General features: G+C 45.2%; 1 long non-coding RNA gene across 2 annotated transcripts in view; it reads left to right on the top strand.

The window, feature by feature from the left end:
- LOC105276294 overlaps positions 1-24,611 on the top strand; it is a 380,772-nt gene that overhangs the window by 164,454 nt on the left and 191,707 nt on the right. For both annotated transcript variants that reach the window (XR_003406934.1, XR_003406933.1), the window contains one exon: positions 10,539-10,600. This is a non-coding gene — a long non-coding RNA (uncharacterized LOC105276294). The remainder of the gene's footprint in view (positions 1-10,538; positions 10,601-24,611) is intronic.

Raw genomic sequence — 24,611 nt, 5'->3', positions numbered from 1 at the left:
GATGGGGTAGACGTAGCATAAAAGGAACACTAGTAGGTATTAATATTTAGCGTCTCTGAAGCCGCCCGCATTCAGGCAACTCCGCTGGATTTCCATCCCCATCCTCCTCCCCCGTTACGTCTCCCCTTTTCCGCCCTCTCTCCCCGTTACCACCACCGCCGCCACCGCCATCGACGTCAGGCGTCGCGTCCCTTCCGCAAGCACCGATCTTCCCTTACTTCACCCCGGTGTACACATTTCTCCCTTTCTCTTCCTCTCTTTCTCTGTCTCTCTCTCTCTTTTTCTTCTTTATCGTAAAATATGTAAATCTAACCAATATTTCTAAAGATATAGCGGCGTACGCGCACGGCGGGGGCTCTTTTATGACGGGGCAGAGCGCGAAACCCGCGCGGATACCACGCGTTTACCATGCATTCGTGTGTTTCTTGTCAGTGCGTTTTCCTGCGTGTGTACGTAAGGACCAACTTAAATACGCCGTCACTCGGTGTCGGGCAAGGGTGGAAAGAGACGCGTGTGGATCTATGTGTGTATGTAAGGGCGAGTATTTGAATGGGGCTTGAATATCATCCATGAATATTTCGCAAGTTCCTATTTAAAAGAACGCGAGGCGCGCGCGGTAAGATATGATACCGGGTGGCGGATCATCTCGAACGTTCATACAGGAGGCAGAGACGATGGTACACGAATACAGGAGGTATCTGCTCGAGAAATCGATACAGTGAGACCCGGAGGACGTCTCCGCGAAATGGCGCGGTCGCTTTGCAGTCGCAAGTACACTTTTATGTAGAGTATATCGTTATTCGTTATTGCCAGCGTTAATAAATTTTGCATGGCTTCTTCTCGTATTATTGTTGACTCATTTTAAGAAATTTTCTTGATTCTTATGTTAATTGTACAATTCTTTTAAATAATTTATTGTGTGTGTATTATTGATGAGATAATGATTTATATTTTATGCAAGGTTTCAGTTACAAATTAAAATTTTTTATTAATACATATCGTTTAATTAATAATATATCATTAATATGTATGTGTGTATATATATATATATTTATTCAAAATTTTTTTAAATTTCTGTTTTAAATTTCCAAAACGCTATCATATTACGATTCGTGTTATATTAATTTCCAAGTTACTTATATATAATAATATATCCCTAGTTTATCCACGCAGAACACAACTGTTTCTTCAATTGTATGTGCATGTAGAACAGCGACATAACGAAATGCATAATTTCAACCGGCAATTTCTTAAGACTTAAGTCATTCGTCGACATCGATATGGCGCGCACGTAGCGAACGCGTCGAAAGATCCCCCAGCGAGGCTTTCTTATTCGAAGGGGTAGCTAGAACTGCGCACCTTCCTCTCAACGGAGGCGGCGGCGGGAGGACCAATTTTCACGGCGGTGGGATATATCCCGAGGTCTCAGAGTACCGAAGGGTTGGCGGCAAAGATCACAAGTAATTGAATGGGGGTGAGAGGGGGCGGCTCTCGCTTCAACCCCCGTGAGTGTTCAACCAATTAATCCACTTCAATCCCGAAGGCGGCCCCGCGAGCATCGAGCCGCCTTTTTTTCCTTATTACACTGCAGACACGGTAAGACGTATTGAGATCGAAGGAAGTACCTCTGGGATTCAAAACAGCTCCTGCGCTTTTCCGAAATCTATCGATTCCTTATTGTCCCTTCAGTCAAGTTCCGCGTTGCTCCTTTCGTGTTCCGCCAATGGTTCTTTCGCGTTCATATATATATTTTTTATTATTTAACTTTGAAAAAAAATGTAGAACTAACATCTAAAGATTCTTCAATCTTAACACTTACTTGCGAGATCACACGATTTGTGAATGAAAAGTGCTTACAAAACGCTGGATCCTCTACCAGAAAATTCGTCATTCTACAAATTCTCGAGTTATCTCGAAAATCTCGAGTTTTAAACGTCGCACGCGTCAACCTGGACGCGTATGCTGGAGATCGGCTCACATTAGTAATCTGAAATGACGTTTCAATGGATAGCATAGTGTGTCTAGTAAGGCCCGGCAGTATCAAAGCGATCCCGCAACACCAATTAAGTCCTTTTCAAGCGAAATCGGGGATGGTCTGGCCAATAAAACAAAGTAAATCCTCGTCTGCTCTAATCTTCGAGATAGAGTGGCACGACTAGAGGAGAGGGCGGGGAAGGGATATCGGTCTCTCGTTGGTACGAAAAGTAACGATCGCGCCAGGTACTCTTGAGATACGGCCGAAAAGAGATTTTAACCAGACCCGTCGCAAATCCTGGATACGTTCCCTAATAATACTCAATTCCAATGTGGATTAATAGCGGTTTATTCCCTTCCTTCCCGTTTCACCCGTCGCGACCGCAGTGCCTCCCACATGAGTCGCGACTCAGGTCCCGAATTCCTATTAACGCCCTAGCAATTAAGTCGAGGAACTACTTAATCTGCCTGTATCCAGCGATTGGTCCTACGTGTCGCTGTTGTCACGTAAAATAATAAAGGATTCGTATCGATCATTCTCCACCTTGTATTAAGGTCCATATAGGCGCCGGAACACATTCATAGTGACTGATCTGAGATTTTCGACGTGTGATTCGACTCTTTCTTCTTGCTTGTTTCTTCTCAACGAAATTCCGCATTTTGTTGTTATATCGGCGTACGGCGGAAAAGACGGAGTTTACGGCGAACGGTAACGGACCCGTGTTGCATGGATTGTCGAATCGGGAAAAGACAGGAGAGGGCAGCATGCTAATTTATGGCACCCTGGCGCTCCATTACGAATATTTATCCGCGGCGAGTTTAATCTAAACTTCGAGAGTCCTCCTTCGCCATCCTCTTCCTCTTCCTCGGCCTCCCCTCGTCTCCTTTTCTTGCAGGTCGTCGCGGATTCCTTCCTTCCTTCCTTCCTTCCTGCCTGCCTTCCTTCCACGTCGTTCACCTCGTCGTTCTTGCTCCCGTAACGGAGAAACCCGGCGCCTTAACGACGTATTGTCTCCGCGACTTATCAAAACAATTCGTTGAACTACTACCCGTGCCCTCCGCCGCCAGGAACATTGTTTCACCCGCTGCTGATTAAACGAGCCGACGCCATTTTCGAGATTCGTCACGCGGCACCTCGATAAAGTCGTAACACCGTGATCCCTACGATACGCAATGATTGGAATGACGAGGCAGTTATATTTCACCTATGATGATTTATTTTTTTTCGTTCAAATACTTAGTGCGACCTCAAATTGTTAATTCATTTCTTTTACCTCCTTATTTAGCGTAATTTAAGTAAATCTTAGCGTAATTTAAGTAAATCTTTAGCGTAATTTAAGTAAATCTTCAGTTATGTTTCACTGTACGAAATTATGATTTATCAAGCCAGTAATAACAATGCAAGATCATAAATCATGATTCGTGCTCTTTCTTTTCACTTTTGATCGGACGTATAGTTACTTTGCATTTTGCATTTACGATCAAAAGCGAGACAGACATTTCCGCGCGTACGCAAAACCGCAAGTCGTCGATCGAAGTGTCATAAGCAGGCTCGTAATATTCGCTCGACAAGATAATCTTTCGCAGCGAGGAGAGCACGATAATTTCACCGTCCCAGCCGCATCGTCCCTCATCCCCCGGTTACGGTTATATCCTTATTTCTCGCCACCCCATTTTTTCCGAAGCTCCTTTGCATATTAACAATATCGCTCTTCGAAGAGACGAAGCGGTTTTAGGATAAAAAATTATGGAGACAACCCCCCCTCGAGCTCCCTCCATCTTACTTCCCATTTCGTCTCCCTCCCTCTCTTTTGCATCTCCCTCCCCCCCATCACGTTCTCTCTGGATCCGTCTTGGTGCTTTCCTTCTTTCTCCTTTTTTTTACGATACTGCCAATTACACGCCCGTTTGAATTCACTATCCGACCAAGGCGAATACCCCGATATAAATTTTTATCACCCTCGCCACGGGGTTCTGCTCTCTGTGCTTCCTTTCTCTATTTTATGACACGCTTCATCCCTGCATTCAGCTCGTCGTTTGCGATTTCCATTCTTGTCCGCGTTTGGTGAAAAATTCTTGAATGTTATGAATCTGTGTTCTCCGTACGCGATCCTCGGTTTCTAACTCTTTTTGTTCATCCCGGATTAATATCTTGAAAATATTTTCGAGGAATACTTATTTGACGGAATAATTACATATTATATTACTGAAATTGCCGACGCGAAAATTAAGACGGAATATTAAAACGGGTATATTATCGATGAGAATGATCGTCGGTTCATTTGACTTGACTCCGAAGCGCATTCGTCGCATTTCTTTAATACAGTGTCAACTTCCTGGCCAACCCCTGGATATTACCCGGCGAATGTAACAAAGTACTCGAAGAGGAAGGTTTTTGAGGGTGATATTACTCTGTAATAGATATTACGTTCTACCTGCTCGCATATTAGATTTTAATATAGAAGATACGAGAGAGCGGCGCTGAATACTTTTTCCTTTGTGAAAAATTCACGTCGGCTGCAACTTTTAATACGTAATACCGTCGGGGTGGGCGCATCTCGTCGTTTGCGAGCGCACGCTAGACGAGCGCATACGTACGCTATCGAACCGTAGGAGGGACCGTAAGCGAGGTATACTTATGGAACTCCCGCTGTCACTTCGCCGAGAGAGTGCCCGTTTCGTCTTCTTTTTTCGCGCACCCGATGAATTTAAGCCCGTCACGCTATTTCTGCCGTGGTCGTTGCCGACTTTAGATCGCGGGTCGTTACTATATTCCCATCGATGTTCTCTTATTTTCGTCAATCACGTTCATATCGTCCTGCGTGACATTTTATAAAAGCGATGAGCGAAAAAATATGAGTCCGCGATATGTATATTTTATGCAAGATCTCGTCAAAAGTAGACGCGCATGCGAGAGAGTAGAGTAGAGAGAAAGAGAGAGAGAGAGAGAGAGAGAGAGAAGTTGGTAGAAATTTCACCAGAAATAATATTATACTTCTCGGGATCGAGACACTCCGGAAAAAGAACCGCGGATTAAAAGGATTGAAGCCTCTCTCTGACGCGCCATTTAAATCCTGTCCTAAGCGAGAAGTTTTCGAGACGACATTAGACATAGAAGTTAAATTTATAGAGCCTGATTTAATAAGACAGAGATCGCAAATTAATACCCTGAAAAATATATGTGTGATTTATGCAGGAATTTCACGACTCCGAAAGTGCGCCAGGGAGTAACGTTAACATTAACGGGGGGTTGTCAGCGTCCCTCTTTTGCCGCGTATGCAGTTGGTGAAAGCAGTCACGGCGCGACATGTCTCTGACGCGGCGTTGAGGTAAAGTGGATGCGCCTTGACGAAGTCGATCTAATTAACTTCGAGGCCTCTCACCCTTCGGCCTAAATATCGCCTCCTGTCCTAAATGCGGATCAGTGAATTGCCAGAGACGCGGTTGCGACGGGAGAAAGGGCTGACGTCGCCGTGGAAGCTGGAGGCCAAAGCGCGGGGGCGCGACATAGGGGGTTGTTTTAACGAAACCAGTCGGCCCCATCCCAGCCGCGTCGCGCAGCCTGCTTCAACGCAGCAGACGCGCGTGTGGATTTTACCAGCGCGTGTAAAGCGGCTGTCTGTTCGGTTTATTTGTAATCAACGCGATCGTGTCTTGACAAAAGCGAAATATAGCGACGGCAGATGTGTGCGCGCCGCTTACGCGAGTTCATCCCGACTCTATCTCTTTGGATTGCACGTAAATGCATCGCGGTAGTCGCGCTGCATAAAAACGTTGCTCGTTGATTGGTAAATTATTAAACTTTGCATTGTGAATCGGATCTATTTCTAAAACGTAGAAAAATTGATGAACATAATAGTGACAAATAACAAAAGGACATTACGTTAAGAAGAAAAATTATTATTGTTTCGTTTCGAGAATGTAGGAAGTAAAGTTTGGATCTCAATCGGTTCTTGAAATATGGCCAAATCTCTTCCTCGATTCGATGGGGGTGACATCAGGGACTTCGGTGGTACTTATGAAGGTACAGATGCTCCGCATTCCCGATCCTGTTGAGGTCGAAGGGGAGCAATCCCGCTTCTCTTGTCTTGCTGCCAATCGAATTCTGTTTTCTCGGTTGCGGCATCGGTCGGATTCCTAAGACGTTCGGCGTGCGCCCACTTCTAGCCTCTCGATATGACAGACCCTCGTCTGGGAGAGAAATTCAAATTCTTCTGACCATCTCTGCGCGTTCCAAGACACGGAAATGCTACCCTCGTCAATCTCGTATTTCGCAGGATAATACAGATTTCATGACGACTCGGAGGGACGACACAGTTTTATTGTTTCATCAACTGCATTATGTAATTTACGGGATAACTATATTTCTTTATAATAATGGCATTGTTCTTTAAATAGTTTTACAATTGCCACGAGGAGGAATATACAACCTTTCCGCGCGTAAATCTTGTTATCCGTCTTGAATGCCAACTTAGATTCCTAAGCTGTCTGTACCCATATCTGAGAGCTGACCTCTTTCCGATGACCAGCCGCGATTCACGGGAAAACACAAATTCTTGTGAACATCGGGCGAATTCCAGTGCATGGGCTATTGAAAATACCGCTTTGACATGATTGTACGCTCGGACAAAATACCGGCTCGAGTGTACACTCGAGTTTCGTTCGTCTGACATTTAATGGAAAATAATGTAAATGCCGTATCGTCTTTCGACGAGATGTAAGCTAGGTGTAATATTTTATCTTGCAAGATGCAAGTAAACAAGTTCACACGAAAGTTATTCTGTTTTTCATCTAACAACGTGTGAATAACATTTCTAAGTGAAAAAGTATTCTTTTCACTTATTTATAATACAAATATATTCAACTATAAATTGCATCGCGCGCGATACTTTTTATAATACGCAGTTTTCAATAAATTAATTTCAATTTTGTGAATTTATTTATATAAATATTATCCGTTAACTATACACTCTCCATTACGATTATTTTTTTAGACTGATCGTCAAGATTAATTGTTGAGAGTAATCAGTTGCGAGATTTGATGAAATCAAGCCTTGTTTGGAATTGTACTTGGCGGAAAATCGGAAACGTTTCGCGAAGCTTGCGCGAATGCAGATGCTGACACACCCACGCCACTGAGCGACGCGATATCGCGAATTCGAATTCGACGGTAGTAAACCAGCACTAAATCTTGAACAATCAAACGTCCATTGTTTGCCTAGGTCTGTCAGTCGACGGAATACCGATTCAGCGATTACGTTGCGAGTATATCCGCCGACGCATCGAGTGTACACAACACAAATTCGTTCTTTGTCTGTACATATATATATATATATATATATACTTAGACGCATATAGATACGTACATAAATACATTTACAGAGTGGTACACAAGTTACGAAATTATGTAAATTTCGAGCAACGATATCGACAGCACTTTGCAGTAATAGCGAGTAACATAAATAATTCGTCGATTCGCAATATTGATTGCTGTGGCACGCGAAACATGTATTCCATCCAAAACCGGAAAATATAAATTAATGCATTGTTTAATTTTTTTTAAATTAGATTTTTAAAAGAATCTTTTAGCAGTGTTCGCGCAGATCCTTAGTTTGAATACTCGAGTACTTGATTGACTATGCAAAATACCGGCTATAACGAATATATCCAGTGAATCCACTCCAAAAGATATCTCGGTGTTATATCGCGCTTCTCCATCGTTGTGTAAGTGCCGCGCGCATGGTGCGATCACAATGGAGAATTTGACTGCTTTTGATTTGGAGGGAAACAATGGAAGCAGACACTACTTACTTGTACAGTTATTTCGCCGGCGCTGCCGGCTATAATATTCGTAGGTGATTGCATACGTTCGCGTGAAACGTATGGGAGAAAGAGGAGAGAGAGAGAGACAAGAGCGAGATGTGAGGCTCGTTGCACTTTTATCGCCGACATGACCTGTCGGAATGGAGGTGCGAACATTTCCGGTTACCAGACACGGGCGCTTTATGCGCCCGTGATAATTTATCATTAACCGCAGAGCGATCATAATTCGAGCATCTGACGTTACATTATTATTGTGATTGGCTGGAGAAGGCGTTGATACATATCCAAATATATCTCGTGATTTAAACCATCATATTCCGTGGTTTCTTCCATTTAATCTGAAATTGATTTATGATTCCTGATACACGTCGCAATTATTTTGATCGCGAATTATAATTCTGCAATTTGCTTGACGCGCTAACGAAGCGTATTTTATAAATCAAGATACATTATCGATTGCTCGTCGAGCGCGCACTAATTTACGCTCGCGTTCGTCCAGTTGTTTTTGAGCGATCCGTCCAAATCGGCTTTGCCGATCTCGACGGCGGAATCCTCGTCGCTCTTTGTGTGCGCACACGCGGCGCCGACGCGTGACACAAGAACGAGAAAGAGAGAAAGAGACAGAGGGTTGCAAAAGAGAGCGAGCGCGAGGGGCGGCGGTGGGAGGCCATTACGTAGACGTAATTCAAAAGCGGGAACGTATGCTTCATTTATTAAAGAGATTGCCTCGAAAGATTGCTGTTTCGCGCATGGCTACGTCTCCTGGCGCTGCCTTGCTCCCTTCAGCCACGGTCGCTGGCTCCTACGCAGCCGTCATCATTATTGTGCCGGTGCCGCTGCAGCAGGCATTCGAATTACGGCGCGTTTATATTCAATTTGTTTCTAGAAATTACAATTTGTTGGGAATTGGCGCGGCAGACGACGCGCCGAGGAGAGCTACGCGAGTTGCCCTCCTTTTCGCGCACCTCCGGAGTACCTCCTCGGCGATCGCTGCTCTCTGCTTGCACAAGCTCGCGCGTATCGCTTCGGCATATTGAAAGTACTTTGAAATTTAATGACCATAGTGGATTACAGCCTTTCATATCGCTATTGTACATAGCAATGTGCGATTTGCAGAAATAAGCGTCTGTATAGATTATTAACTTTACTTCTTCTTGATTACGATAAGTTGAACTCCGAGGAGGATAACTGCGGCTTAATAAATAATAGCTTCAACAATGCGTTGCTGTCCCGTTACTTTGATTAAATTGCACGGCCGAGTTTTCCGAGAGTCAACAGAGAGTGAAACGATCAGTCATGGATTTCCTCGTAATCGTGACTACTGAGCGTCTTATTAATGAGTGAGTGCAATTATCTCCTCATTTATGAGAAACTCTAGTCTCTCTGTTCTTCTAATTCCGTGAACCATAATCTGAATTCATTTGTACAAACTTTTTTTCTGATTTAACGAGAGACGTAATTTCGCTTGTTAATTGAAGAACAATTTACAATCGTCTTTTCCAAATTTGCGCAAGGATGCGCAAAGGTTCAGTAGCGAAATTCTATCATCATGTTCACACCATACACGATACAGCAGCCATCGTGCACTTACATTGTCGCCTAAGTCTAAGACACTCGGCAGGAATAGGAAGGCTGATTCGAGGGTTGCCCGTCGAAGAACACTCGGATGATATATGGAGACAATATGGTCTCATATTTCTGTCGCTGTCGCGGCAGGATTAAGCTTATACTCTTTCGCGACCGAATATCTTCGGCAGTTGTCACGTACTGCCATGGCACCCCACAGATACTTATCCCCTTCCGGCCACCCCCTCCGGTGCCTGCGCCCTCCTGCGCGCTCTTGGCAACGACGAAGAGGGAACAGCGGCGAGTGATAAATAACGGTGGCGATCCGAACTTTTATCAGGATGTAGCGATTATTTTTATAAATCGACCCTTCCATCGCAGTGCTCTCTTGCGACGATTCTGGCTTGTAATTGCACAATTTTCTCAGTTGCGATAGAGGCAGTTGTAAACATGGGAGTATTTCCCTTTCTCTGATCTTTTTCTGCGAATAAACAATTGATCTAGAGTATAGTATCTATAAAAGAAATTTTATTTATCTGTTTGCATTTGGGCAGGCTCGCACGCGGCCACCATAGATAAGACAACGTGGTACGACAAAGACTTATGGCATCGTTCTTCCCTTTATTATGCTCTTTTCGAGACAGAGGATATAAAGGAGAAATGCGAGAGGAGGCGAACGAAAAGAGATGGCTCTTTGAATCGGTGTACGGTCTACCCTCGTTTTTCGTTCTCGTACTCCTTCAGCTCTCCGTATATCTCGCACTCGCTGTTCTCTCTCTCTCTCTCTCTCTCTTTGCTCTCACTCGTCAGTCGGTAGACAGCCATTAGTGGTAGGGTAAAAGCTATTGGAAGCTCGCGGGATCTTTGAAAGGGTGCAGATGACGATTTCGGTGGCACTGTGTCCGCGCACTCCGCTCACCTCGTTCTCCAGCCTTTCATATCGCGATTATATCGCATACCCTTATCCGCACCGTTGTATATCATGTCGCGCACATATATTTTCAGTCGTACTTACAGTTTCATTGAACGAGACATTGCACATATTAATTCCATCTGCGGAGCATGCCTGACGTGAATTTATTTTGAATGTAATTTAATATAATTCGTCTTTAAACGCTCTTTTGCAACGAACAGAAAGAATAGTTTGTACATATGAATCTTTCTCTTTTTTACAGGCCAATCGTAACGATTTACGAAACGATAACGTTTCAAGGAAGATTTACGTCGCGGTGAGGGGGTGAGTACAACAAGCATGTAAATCACGCGATGCACTTGTTCCGTTGCGCCGATCGCGCCGATTACGCAACGGCCCTATGGCTAATCGGTGCGATATGATGTATGCCTGATAATTGCCGATTTCAATCTGTTGTAACAGTCCGCTAATAAATAATTTAATGTGCCGGGTTTTCGTGCATCGGTGATTCCGGACGATGCACGTCGGTCGGACGGTCGGGTTGCATGCCGTGCATTGATAGGTACAATGCGACGTGATTGTACCAATCATGCGATATTATAATCAATAATATACGCTATTAAACCCTAACTATGCACGACTGCTACTGCTGCTACTAATACAGACCATGCACCGCAGTGCCATTAAAGCTTCAGCGATTCTCATCGCGTCGCTGGCATTTTCGCGAGTAGCACCTTCAGTATCAACGAACGTGTGACGCACGTCCGAATATTGTATTCGCAACAGACTGCGCAATACAGGCACGATTAAAGAAACCTAAAAATAATCTGAAATATCGAATTGTACGGTCAGCCGGAGTAAAACGTGAGAACCTCTGGGTAAGATCAAGTAAACAGAAACAGGCAGTGCCAGTCAGTGCTCGGAGAAATGCAGCATGGGACCTTTGAACGTCCGCACTGTCTTTGCGTTTCTATGGATCGTACAGCGCGGAGGATCGACGAAACGCTCGGCGATTGGAGCGTCACGTGCAACCGGATACCCGGTCACGATCGATCACGGGTGTCTGATTAAGCGCAATGAGAAGATTGGTTATGATGTACGATCACGATCGCAATACCAACCACGGTACTCGCGATATAAGCTGGACGAATTAAGTCGCGCGCGGATTTTGCCGATTAGTAACCCATCGAGATCGTTTTCGATAGAGCTCGTACGTGTTCGCAGATGCGGAGGCGGTAGATTCGCGAAATAGCGAGCAGCGAAACGCTTTTAACAGCGAGCGTCCGGGGCTCGCGAGCCGAGAAACGAAAACTCTCTTCAATTATTTGTCTTCCTCGCTTCCGCGCAGTCGGAGAGGTTTCCCCAATGGCTCTCCAGGTTAATACTTCCGAGGGACTTAATACTCTTTGTACCTATTTATAACTGCGAGACGCGGAATCGCGGCCACGTAATCTTCCATTATAATTGACCTCTCCGCTGTTACTCGTTGTTCCGCGAACAGGTGCGGGGTGGTCCGAGACCTCGTCAAGGGGAGAAGCAGAAGGTGGCCGTTGCGGAGCGAGACGGGCAAAAGTCAGATCGCTCCCGCCGCCAACCCCTCTTTGCCCCGTGAGTGGCGTAGCCGAGGGAGGTGCCGCCGCTGGTACGCGTCGGTCGGTATTTATTTTACAAAACGTTTCTTCCTCACTCTTCCGCCGCGCCCGACTTAATTTACCACCCGAGGTATTAATTATAAAAAAGTCGTAACTAAATGCCCAGCAGGACGGAGTTACGCGCGCGGGCGCTCGCAGGTCCGCGCGGACGCAGCTTTAATTTTCCTATTTGTCGGGGAAGTTAGCGTCTCTGTGCGAGCGCGGAAATCATTAGCGAAGTAAAAACCGGCTCCCACGCGACTTCACCAATACCAGAGCGACGTCGGCGGCGGTCGTCTGCTTATAAGGCGCGATGTCGTTACGCTTTACCCCGCGAAATTGAATTTGGGATTCTCCGCTCAATGCGGAGATAAAACCGCGTTACGTGCACCGCCAGAAAGTCGCGCGCGAAGTAGAGCCGACAATTAATATGCGTGGCGACCAACTTCTTTCTGATACAGTTCTTTCTTGAATCGTGGTGGGACACTCCTGAGGAAATGAAACAAAATTGCACGTGAAGCTGAACGATCACAACGAATAAATTAAGAGTCCCGATTACGTGGAATAATCCGATGCAATTGGGATTATGAATACTGCATATAAATATTATTTCATCGATTGTTAATGATATTTTGTTGTATCGCGTGTAACTGATATATTAAAATAACTGTACTCGAAATGAGAAACGTGTCACTCCTCGTTGACAAATTTTCCGAAGGCGGAATGACGCGGAGGGGCTGAGAAGATTGAAAAGAGAGGCGAGATGCGATTCGAACGCGACGACGAAGCTGCGCGTCGTTCCTCGCTCCTCGTAAATAAATAATTAGAATCTCCCTTCAACGTCTGCGCAGGGTACTTTTCTTTTTTCTTTACCTTCTCTACCCGACTTCGTCTTCTCTGCTAGTGAATGGCAGTGATTGGCAGTTAATGACGATGCTTCACGGACTATCCTCCACACCTCCGATATCTGCCGTTTTCCGTCGGGATGAGTATCCCTCGTAATTTCTATCGGGACGACCGTGATTTTATTCTAGAGGACATCGCTTCCCAAGACACGACCAATTTCTCCCAGGACCCCAACGAAAAATCCGCTCCGCACTGCAGACTCGCGACGGTCTACAAAAATAGCGTCCACGACTACATTTTATTCTTGTTAATGAACCACTTAAATACCCGTATTCTTTACCCTACAATTTGCATCTTTTATTATAAATATTTAACGAATCTCTTGCCGAGCAGTTAGATTATGTCGGGAAGGTTTCCGACTTTTATCGATCAGAATACATACATTGTACATTTATGTGTAAATTCTATACATTTAAAAGAGTTTGCATTATTATTTATGTATCTTAGATGATACTGATTATATCCTAATTATGTTTACTGCCATCCCAAGATCGTGAGAAGAAAGAAAAATCATAAATTCGAAATTGATGAATATTGATGTCACGAGGTAGTAAGACTGTTCAACCCTCATTCCGAGCTCGGAGCGCGGTAATACTCGCGGCTTCAAATATATCTCAATCTCGTTCCCTCTCAGAGGACTTACAGTTCCCGTTTCATCGTCGGTGACGCGGAGATCGGAGACTTAGCTCCTCGTGGTAGGTAGATAGGCGACCGTTAGGTATCCGCAGCTTGCAACGGCTCGGCGCTCGTCGACCACTCGGGGAATAAAGTACAACAATACAAATCGTGAATTGTGTTCGGCAGGCAGGCTGTCGGGGGATTCGTCGACGACAGCGGCAGCCTATTTACTCGAATAACGATGCTCCGGTTCGCGTCGAATTGGCCCTTTCTGGAGTCCACGTGCTCGCGCGCGCGCGCTCCTCTTCCTCTTCTCCGGTCGCTCTCGCGACCCCATTGTTCCACCATAAAAATGTCAGCTTCGCGAATCTATAGTTAGCCGCGTACAAAGAGGACAATGAAGGACGTATGGAAATAGCCAGATAGGCAGCCACCCCGAGCCTCCGCCGGGCGGCAGCCACTCGAATGCACTTGTCATGCACATTTAAACGGCAGTAATGAACCATTGTTGAGAATTATCAGTCCTACGTCGCGGGGCTCGCTCGCTAATTATCAGCGGAGAGCGTTGTACGCGCCACGTCGTCGTCGGCCGCAGCAGCCGCCATCGTCGTCGGCCCAGTCATCGCGCTCAACTACTTTCTTGTCTCTCCCTTCTCTCCTCCTCTCTCTCACTTTCTCTCTTTCGTTTTCTCGTTCTTTCTCTTTCTTTCTCTTGCTCGTTCCCGGCATGCAATAAGACTTTTATTCGTGTCACGCGAGAGCCGCTCTCTCGTGTAAAGTGCATCTGCCTCGCTTTTAGAGGCGAGGCTTTATTGCGGGCTGTACGCGGCAGGAATTGAAGCAAGCGCGCGCGAGAGACGGGGGGCAGACGACAGGGGTCCGTCTACCATCGCTGATAATTGGGCGGGGGATGCAAGGGAGGTGAGAGGCGGCGGATTGTGTAAATGCCTCGTTGATAATCGTTCGTTAATCGCGCGGATGTTCATTATTGTCGCGAGAGGTTTGCTCCCCCTCCGCTCGTGCGATTCGCGAGTCGTTTTCGGTTTCGGATACGCGGCGGAAATTCGTCTCGCAGCAGCTAACTCGACGGCGATGAAAGAAATAATCTCGGAACGCCGGGAGAGTCGGACGTCTTTGATTTCACTTTAATTTAACTTTATCGGGAGTCGGTCAATAGTAATGTCCCTAATTGCGTGTCGGCAAATCTTGGCCGGCGTCTCTTATTGAAATTCTTGCCAGACTTTCTTGACTCAACGGCGCCCGATTCGCATTCTCGTTTTCGTGGATCAACGCAACATCTATAATCCCATCCACTGGTTAGCCATCACTTTAATCGGCTACGAGTCAGTTTTATCGAGTTTGTTTCCTGGGACCATTACATTCGAATCGCGCAAGAGATCAACGAACGATATTGTTGTAAATTAATTTCATGCTCTTCGTGTTACGCGCTTCAGGCATTCCGTATCATTATGATTCTTATTCACAAGTAAATTCGATATTCTCCCATAATTAATAATGCGATGCAGGAAGGAGCACGCGCGCTAATCTAATAATAAAATCGGCTACTGCTTCGCGTAATTTTATGGGAGAGTCTCCTCTCTTTTTCCCGCGAGCGCTCAAGACCCACGCTCCCTTCTCATGCAAACGATTTAATCGACCGATCGCCATTTTCAGAAGAACCCTCGGCCCGATTCGACTCGGTTCCTCCGCCGTGAAGAGCAAAGAGGAAGCGCGACCCGGCGTAGGGTCGGCCGATCGGCCGGATCTCCAACGGCGTTATCTTAATTATTCCGAAAAGTTAATTAGTTTTTTCCTGCCGTCCCCCCGCGGAAACCCTTTGAACGTTTTCGCGTCTGACGTGGACCTCGCGTTCAAGGAGAATCTCGGAATGAGAACGACCGTCCAATCGCGCCGTCGCCCGGCGCGCTCGCCGGCCGAGTAATTCGTTGGACGCTCCCTTTTGTGCCTTTAATTATTCTCTCGCCCGAAAGGCGAAAAAGAACACACACGTACGTACGCGCACACCGGCGCTGCGCGCCATCGTGCTCCGAGTTTCTCTCGTATCATTTTCCGACGTATTATCCTCTCTCGCAACATATTATCCCCCGTCCGTTGATCAATGTATAATGGAGTATATTTGGACAATTTACGGCGCTGAATATTCCCGCTGCCGTTTGAGTTGTTTAATTATATAACGAATTGGCACATAATCCGCGTTCTCCGCATCAATAAATTTATTCTCCACGATAAACGTTTACGAAATTATAATACAAAGTTTTACCATTACAATACAATCTTTTACAGATTTAAAAAAGTGTCATCGTCTCGTGCACAGGAAAATAACTGTTTACGGGTTAAATTAACAAAACCATTCCGCCAATATTTCTCATGTAATTTTCTCACTCTTTCCCCTTTCCTTTCTCTCTCACTCTCTCCTTTCTCTCTCTGTAGGTTCGTTCTTTGCGCGTTATAGTCAGAGAAACTTTTTTCTCTCGTATTAGTCGGTTCCGTCTTCGTGCGAGCGTCGCGCGTTAGGTAACGATAGCCATTAATTGGCACAATAAAACACTTTAATCAACGTAACCAGCTCAAACAAGACGATTTCGTCACCCCCGTAAGCCAACCGTTTCAGCGTGCGTGCACACGGTCGTCCGTAGGGAGTAAACAGGTGTCGGCGGACGGCCGTACACGCGGTTTACACGAGCGTCACCCCTAGCTTGCTCGCGTGGATGCAACACCGAGGGGTAGAAGCGAGAATCGGACCGAACGTGGGTGTGGGGCGAAGCACGGGAGAGCAGCGCGTTTGACAGTGGTGAAATTTTTTTACCCTACCGAAAGAAAGTGTAATTAAGCTGGAACAATGACGAATGTCAACGCGTGTCACCGCGTCCACACGCTTATCCGTATATATAACACGCGTGTGCGCGATGCTTAGCATATTCGAGGTCTCCAGCATCGCTATGCAAATGATTATATCCGCCTGCACGCGGGATTAGATAGCGGCAAGATAACGATAAAAGGGATCATCCTTTTTTGCCATCGCTCGAATCACATCGTCTCGCGTGACGTTGAAGAGCACGGGAAATATTGTCAATCATTTTAAGACACGATGTAAAGACACCGTCTCTATTGAACCTGGTCGACTCGGTATTTATTAGAATAAATGTTGTTTAATAATTATTAAATACTGATGTATTAAGGGGGCATATACCTTTCTCGGCCCAAAAAATAGGCATATTTCGCGATTTTTTTTAACAATAAAGAAAAATGTTTTAAGGTAAGTGTTATTTGTATAATAAAGTACATCCATCGTAGTTATAAAAAAATTTTTATTCGTTATTTTTAATAACACATACCCCCCTGCAGCCCCTTGAAATATGTCCTACGTAAAATAAAAGGAATTGCGGTACCAAGGATATCTCCGTGCAGGATTATCTGAAACACAAAAGGATTACAGGATATTAAAGGTCAATAGATTTTCTAGTCCTTGACCCATCCGTTTTCGAAAATTCAAATTTTCGACAAAATGGCAGACTGTCAAAATCGAAGTTTTGAAGCCGAGAAAGGTATATGCCCTCTTAAATAATGATTATTAAATCATGATTGTCAAACTATAATATTGTGACCAGTGTCGTAATATTATACCAAATATTGATATTGAAATATTTTTCTTGATGAGATTTGGCGAGTCGAAAATAATGATAATAAACGTGTGATTCAATTATACAATGTAATCTGACAATGTGACGGGTAACTTAAAAATGCTGTTTTTGACGGAGGATTTACAACATTTTTCACTGACAACGGCTATATAATGAGAGTGCTGTGAAGATTTTCGATACCGGTGTACATACACGTGAATGATAAGTGCAGCAGTGATTTAGTGCAGCATATGGCGCGCAACGTGAGCAAGGGAGCTGCCAAGCATGATTACAGTCACCGCGTAGTTGAAACTAAAAAGCATCCCGCGTTATCTGCGATGCGGATTCTTTCCAGGACACGACAAAGGGCGTTTTTAGAATATTGATATTGAACCCAAGCGCGAGTGCCCGCGGAACTCATAAAAGTATTCACCACTACACTGGACTCGTGCGTCGTTATGTTCTGTTGATGAACGCAGTTTCTAACATACGTAATCTTTAATATCCATGCAATTAGTCAAATGTTGTTGCGTTTTTTTAGCAAAGCTGGAAAGTATAACGTTCCTCGGTTCGCAGCATTTCGCTCTTTTAAGCAAAGAGTAAAACAAGCAACAGTAACAAAAGTGAAAAAAGCAGATCACTGCTTTTTCACGTACGTTTTACTGCGAAACGTCGCGGCGAATGATCTTCTATTATCGTTAAATTTCCATCGACGCGGCATGCAAGTGCGAAGCGCGTTTGCGTGTGAAATGCGCGCATTGCAGACCACCATTTCGCCTTGCTGCGACAAAGGGTGTTTTTAGAATACTGATATCGAAGTGAGAACGAAAAGGCGCGCGTATATGCACGCAAAGCTCGACGACGAGTATCCGAGCTTTCTTTTTTCCCTCGTCTCTTCGCTTTTTCCCTCTCAGCTCCGTTCGGCTGCGTGCGTTTGCTTTTTTTTACGCGCAATGCGATGCGTTTCGCGAGTATTCGGTTCACCGATCGTGAGAATCGCAGTTGTCTTTCTGGTCTCTTTTAGTAAACTACTCCATACCGGCGCTAGTTCTCTGGAGAGTGCTTTCATAGGTCGTCCACGTCGAATGAACCGTGCGAGCCGAGAACGTCGCTGAATACGAGCAGATCACTCGGAATTCGGGATTAATATCAATTAATCTTTTGGAAAATGCGAGGCAGTCTTGCGTCTTCCGAGAATTCTGGAATTCCGAATGGGAAAGAAGCGGGAAAATTATCTTTTAATATGATTTTGTTCTTTTTCACGAATTGTACACGTAGCTGATTATTTATTCTTGATAAAGCAGTCTTCATCTGTTGTGTCACCCGTGCGAGATTATTAATTGAATTATAATTGAAGTTTTAGTTCGATTTGTTTCTCGCTCGTTTACAAAGCCGTATCGTATGATCGGAATAAGGGAGTCGCCTGATTCGGATCGCGCCGAATAATTTAATTAATAGATATTATCGGCGACAGAAGGTTCAATTTACAAGACAATCGTATAGGCGTCATCAGCGAGCAACAACGGCGTCGGCAAGCGGGGAGGGCAATTACGAGAGCGCGATTCATATCTCCATTACTTAAAACAAATCAATATTTTCAATATCCCTAAATGGAGGTCTTTTTTGCGCTCTTTCTGCTCTGTCGTCGCACCGCCCGCGGCATGGCACTCTCTCGTCTATCCGTCTCTGTTTTATACCGGCTTGACTCTCTGTCTCTTTCTCTATCTCTCTCTCTGTTCTCCCTTTTTCCCCTGTAATGGCAAGCGTGCATATCATTGTCGACGGGGAGAACGCGAAAACGCCGAATATGCGGTCTGACAATAAAAGATGTTAGCGGCCTGAAACCTGGGAACCCCACTCCACTCCGAGATCGCTCGACGGTAACCCCGAAAAAATTCGAATGCGGCCGGGCAATTTCGCAAATGGGGACCGCCGATACATCCGGGGCGAGAGCTCCGTAAATAATCCGTAGGGTGATCCGTTCCAAAAAGTCAGGCCTATTGTCAGCCATCGATTACAATGCGATGTATACGCGCAATACAAGTTGCTGACGGCAAAAAGAGTGTATGATACTTTGAATTACTTTGATGCCTAAATTACTATATTATTGTAAACAATATCAATTAGCTTAAAAGAATGTATAAATAAAAAAGAAGTATAAGTAATGTAATTTCTACATTGTATAATATAATGTAGAAACATTACATTAAAATCTAAATGTTTTGAGATCCGTTTTTTGATATGATTCCTATCTACTACAACTTGGTGCACACATTTGACTTGGAGAAAAAGCGAACGCATGCAGTCGAACTTCACAGCGTTACGAGCAATTCTCTTTCTGCCGGAGAACGAATTCACAACAATTAACGTGGACGCGCAATTACGGCGTTTTGGCTGGGTGTACAAAAAATCGGTGAATTAATAACACGAGATTTAATAAAAACCCAGCCCTAATATCAAAGAATTGCGGTATAATTGAGTCGAGAGTTTTTGCCCCGGGAGCACAAATTACCCGCTAAACTCGCGTCAAACGTCTTGGCGCGCCCCGGTAGCGGCGGCTCTCGCTTTTAGCAGCCGCCGCGGCGCGCGCGAAGTCGTCGACGAGCGGCGGAGTAGCCGTGGAAAGAGCGCGAGGGCAGGGAAATTAAAGGCAATGTCAAATTCACGTCGTGCAGATAATTGGAATAAATAAAGGAATAATAGAGGCACGTCGAGAAAGGGGAAAAAGTGGGTGGCCGGTCCCCGGGGTGGACGAGAGAGCGGCGGGGGTGAAAGAGAGAGAGAGAGAGAGAGAGAAGTAGGAGCGGGTACAACCCCTTGACATCTGTAATTAAATGAAAACAAAAAGAAAGTAATCGTACGCTCTCTCGAGGGTCGAGTCAAGGCAGCGAAATGAGAGAATCTGATAGGGAAGCGAGACAATGCCCTCTTGCCCGCCCCCGAGAATGAAATGTCACCGACCGGATACGGACGAGCGATTCGTTTGGATCGCCGGCTCTTCCGGACCGTCTTTATAAACCGGCATCTTTCTCTTGCTTGTCCGCAGTGAACGCCAAGGTGATCTTTACCGTTTCCGAATAAAGGACAAGAGAGCGATGTCGCTTCCCCTTTTTCCTCCGGATGCTTTAAAAGAAACAGCGCGTTACATATGACTACGAAGTATCATTGAAGAATTTCATCTGAATCCGGCTGTCACATTTTTCACGTCTCAAACTGTTTTAAATCGCGACATTGAAGTCAACGTCTATCTCGCGCGCCGCGAGTACTATTCCATTTTTTAACATCAGTACATCAGACAAAAAAATTGCGGTATCCATTCCGCTCGATTCTGTCGTTTTAGAGCGCAGTGCCACAGTAGCTGACATGTTACTGACAGTGACGTATCGCTGCGGAATCGTCTTGGGTACCCTCGCTCCTAATACACGGGGTTGCGTCCCTGCGCGTTCGGCGTCGCAACGGGAAGTATCACCGAAGACATCACAAAGCGATCTGCTCGGCGGTATCGGCAGTACCGGGCGTCGAGCAATATGCCATCAAATCCCCGTAACCATCAATATCTTTTCGTTGCCGGCGGAGGAAAGCACGCGCCGCGATCTCCACCCTTCTCTTGCGTCCCTCCCCGGCCGCGAACCCCGCCAACCCGTTAGGAGCACTGAAATGTTTTACATTGCAAAATCAATGGCGACATCAGGACCACCCTCCGTGCTGTCCCCTTTTCTACGGCGCGTACAACGTTCTGCTGTAGTGTCTTCCGGTAAATCGCACAATTATTGAAAACGCATTTTGATATTCCCTACACCGCGGGGGAGCGAGAACGAGACGCGCCGCTGACGTATTTAATTCCACGATCTCCCGCGAAACGATTTTGAATTTCGCTTCGCGCGAAGAATCCAAATTGCAGAAACGGAAATGTGAAGTCGAGTATGGAATTTTTTGTACAGAAGTAGAGCATCTTATCTTTATAACGATTTAGCTGTGGAAATCGATCGTCGACGAAATTTTGATATCGCGATTTACAGTAAATAATGCACTGGATATGTGACTCTAATTATAATATTCTTTCAAAATGTGTGTATTCGGAGATGATCCAGCTGAGGAAAATTAAAGATTTATCGTCACAGTCTGCTGAAACTGAAGGAAATCAGAGAACAGGCGGGAAATCTTTCCCTATCGGAATCTCCGATGAAAATACGAGAAAAATTTGATCGGCCGGTCGAGACAGATACATTATGCACCGTCCAATCTCGCGGGTGATTTCCCTCCAATCGGAAGAGAGCAATCAGGCCTGTTTAAATACTCAGCGGCAAGCTCGGAAGGGCCAATAAAAACTCACTTCGCGGATTGGGTAATAAAGCTCCAATCAACGGCTTAATTATTCGATTACGGCCGAGACCAGGCAGGCAGGTGGATCCGATGGTGGACCGGGGAGCGGGGTAGATGGGACGAGATCTGGATCGTCGGAATTTCCGGGCTTATGGAATCGAAGATAATTAGAAATAAATAGTTTTGTACTCACTTCTTTCTCTCTATCTCTCGCTCTTTCTCTATCTTTTCTCCTTTCCGGTGGGTAACTAGGTCTTATTGCTTTAATTAAAACGGGGGATGGAGCTGGGTGACTTTTCTGTGCGTAAGACTCCAGCAGTAGGAGTCTTACCTCGGCGCCGGTCCGTTCCCTACGTTTCTTCTGCCTCTACTTCTTCTGATAGGATTGAGAGGTACTTCGAGCGTAAATTGGAAACAACGGCGGCAACGGACCGAGGCGAGTCCCGTCTCGATTGAGACAAAGCAACGTTAGTTTCTATTTATTAGTTTGCTGTTTTGTGAGCCGCATCGGCACTCCCTCGGCCGTCCCCATTAAATGTTCCAAGAACGGATTCGAGCTTGCAAATCACGAACACCCAAGCATCGAATGCATATCGCGACATTCCCACGTAACTTGCACGTAAAAGAATGCGAATATCTAATAAATCTAAATATCTAATCATTTTGTATCAAATATAATGTTAATTTCTTACTCATTATTATTATTTGGAATGTATATGATACATCTTTTACAGCACGAGAAATACACTAGAAAAAATCTTTGAGTATCGAACGATTAAATTCATCACTTTTTGTATTTTCGCGTGACGAAACATTAATAATTATTATAAGGTTTGCACAAATAAATATTCGCGGATGAAAACGAGAGATCATTTGGATCCTTGATATTTACAGAGTATTTAATGATCAAAGTCATCCGGCGAAGCGGGAAATACATTAATGCGACAGATGATCGGGAAGATAAATCGCTCCTCGCTGAAACTTTATTAAATCCATGTTCGGTGAACGCTAGCACCGATCGCTCGAGAAACGCGGGGTGTTAATACGTTCGACGATTTTTATGTTCGTGCCCGTGCACGGGGCAGGAGGACATATTGGTGGCTTTATGGCGGCTTAATGCGACATAAAATTTCACAGCCGTGTCGAGATCAGGCAATATGTATATCGGCGTTGCCTGTATTGAAATACATATTTAATGCACGATGATCGCCCGGTTTTTTTGACGGCTATTTCTTTTTCGATTTCTCCCTTCGAATTTCATATCCGACTAATAACCGCCGAAACGACACCTATAAACTAGCAGCCGAAAGAAATATCTCTCCTCCTCAATGAATTTCACTTCACAGAAAAAAGAATGAAGAATTTAAATATTATATTACGAATAATGCGAGGAAGTAATATTAAATAACGAAAAATAAGAACTTGATCTTTCCATGATCTATGACACTATTTGCTAGTATTACTAAATGTAACTCGATTATCGTGCGAAATTATCGCTGCGTTTTTATCGCAATCCACGCATGCTTCAACAGCGTGCGAAATACGGTGAGGTGTACCTTCGCGTTTTCATCTTGTCCGATTCGTTAGCGACAACGTTGAATTTTTCACGTCGCGTACGCCACGGCTGAGGGCAACGTCGCAAGGCGCACCCGGTCGGTGCCAAAAGCTACCCTTCGCGGCTCACGATGAAAAGGAGAAAAGCGCTAGCCATCCACCTCGAGGGATCGAATCGCACGACGGACGAGGAGGAGAGAGGAAGAGAGGGAGAGGGGGAGAGAGAGAGAGAAAGAGAGAGAGAGAGAGAGAGCCGGCCGCACTCTCCGTTTTATGCTTCGTTCCGTGTTTTTATTTACACCGCATTATTTACTTTCCGTATATCTCGCGAACGAACGCCCGGTATAAAGCGGTTAGAGGAGCCGCGGATATAAGCACACAAGCCGGTTCATTAGAGACATTTGAGCTTCTCGCGAGGAGAGCGGGCGGGCGGACGGATTCAGGGGGCGAGAGGGTAGTGGCGGTTCTCTCTTTCTCTTTCTGTGTCTCCCTCTTTGGAGCGGTTCGCGGACGTGCGAGAGAGAAGTGCGGGGTGGTTACCGGAGGGAATCGAGGTGCAGGCAAGGGGGAGAGTGCCGCCTCGCGAGGGTAGTCGGGCGGAGACAGACAAAATCAACAACGAGTAACGGGAACTCCGCGATATTAATCCACTCGTCGAGTTTTCAAACTTCCTACAAAGGCACCGCATCATTTCCCCTCCCCCTACACTCTTCTCCCCTCCGTCCCTCGCGTCATTCTGCCCGTCCTGCCCACCTACACGCCACCCTGTCGTTATTGTCGCGCAACTGCATATTTGTAATGAAACCATAATCAATATTTTATTAGCGCGACCCCGGAGCGAGATACAACACGGATCCTTTAATCCGCGAGTCTGGAGTGGGATCTTCTCGTGTAGGATCGCTTCTTTGGGGTAGAATCAACTCTCGTTCCATATTTAAGCATTACTTAAATACGGTACTTGACGTCTTGCTTGGTACCATCTTGTTACATCACAATAAATTACCAGAAAAGTTTATAACTTCAAATTTTGCTTTTATTAAAGTATCGGTTGGTATATTCATCATTATACAGTGAAATTTTAATGCTAATTTCGTCAGATCAGTTTATTCATTAATATCATGCAACAGATTTTGTGGAAACAATTGAGGCTTTGCGCTACGTCGACGGCGTAGGTGAATCGTAAAGCTGTTAAAAGTGTCACTGACTTACGACGATTAGTCACTGGGTCCAATTGACCCGATATGATCGCCCGGAGTATTCTTATACGCGGTGTCTCGGTGTCAATTGTGGCACGCGTCAACAATCCATACGCGGTCTTCGTGATCCGCTTACGAACGCTCATATGAGATTACGTCACCGTCGCGCGAATGAGGCCTAATTATCGAGGACGTACGCTCGATCGTAAAGCGTCGTATTTTTAGCTCACGGTATTATTGGCATGGACCTCCTCCATTATTATGAGTGCCACGAGAGCAATAAGGAATGCAAAGTGGCAGTTTTCTCTCTCGAGTAGAGATCGCTTTCGATACGCGACGAAAACGATATTTCGAGATCGTAGAATACACTTCTCGATAACGGTAATTTTGTAAAACATCTCTAAAGTATATTTGACCGTAATAAAATGTTAATTGATTGTAATCCATGATCATCCTACCTTTTCCT

This window comes from Ooceraea biroi, chromosome 9 (genome assembly GCF_003672135.1).
Source record: "Ooceraea biroi isolate clonal line C1 chromosome 9, Obir_v5.4, whole genome shotgun sequence".
NCBI lineage: Eukaryota > Metazoa > Arthropoda > Insecta > Hymenoptera > Formicidae > Ooceraea > Ooceraea biroi.
The sequence above is the reverse complement of the archived record's forward strand: the minus strand, read 5'-3'. Positions and strand labels throughout refer to the sequence as shown.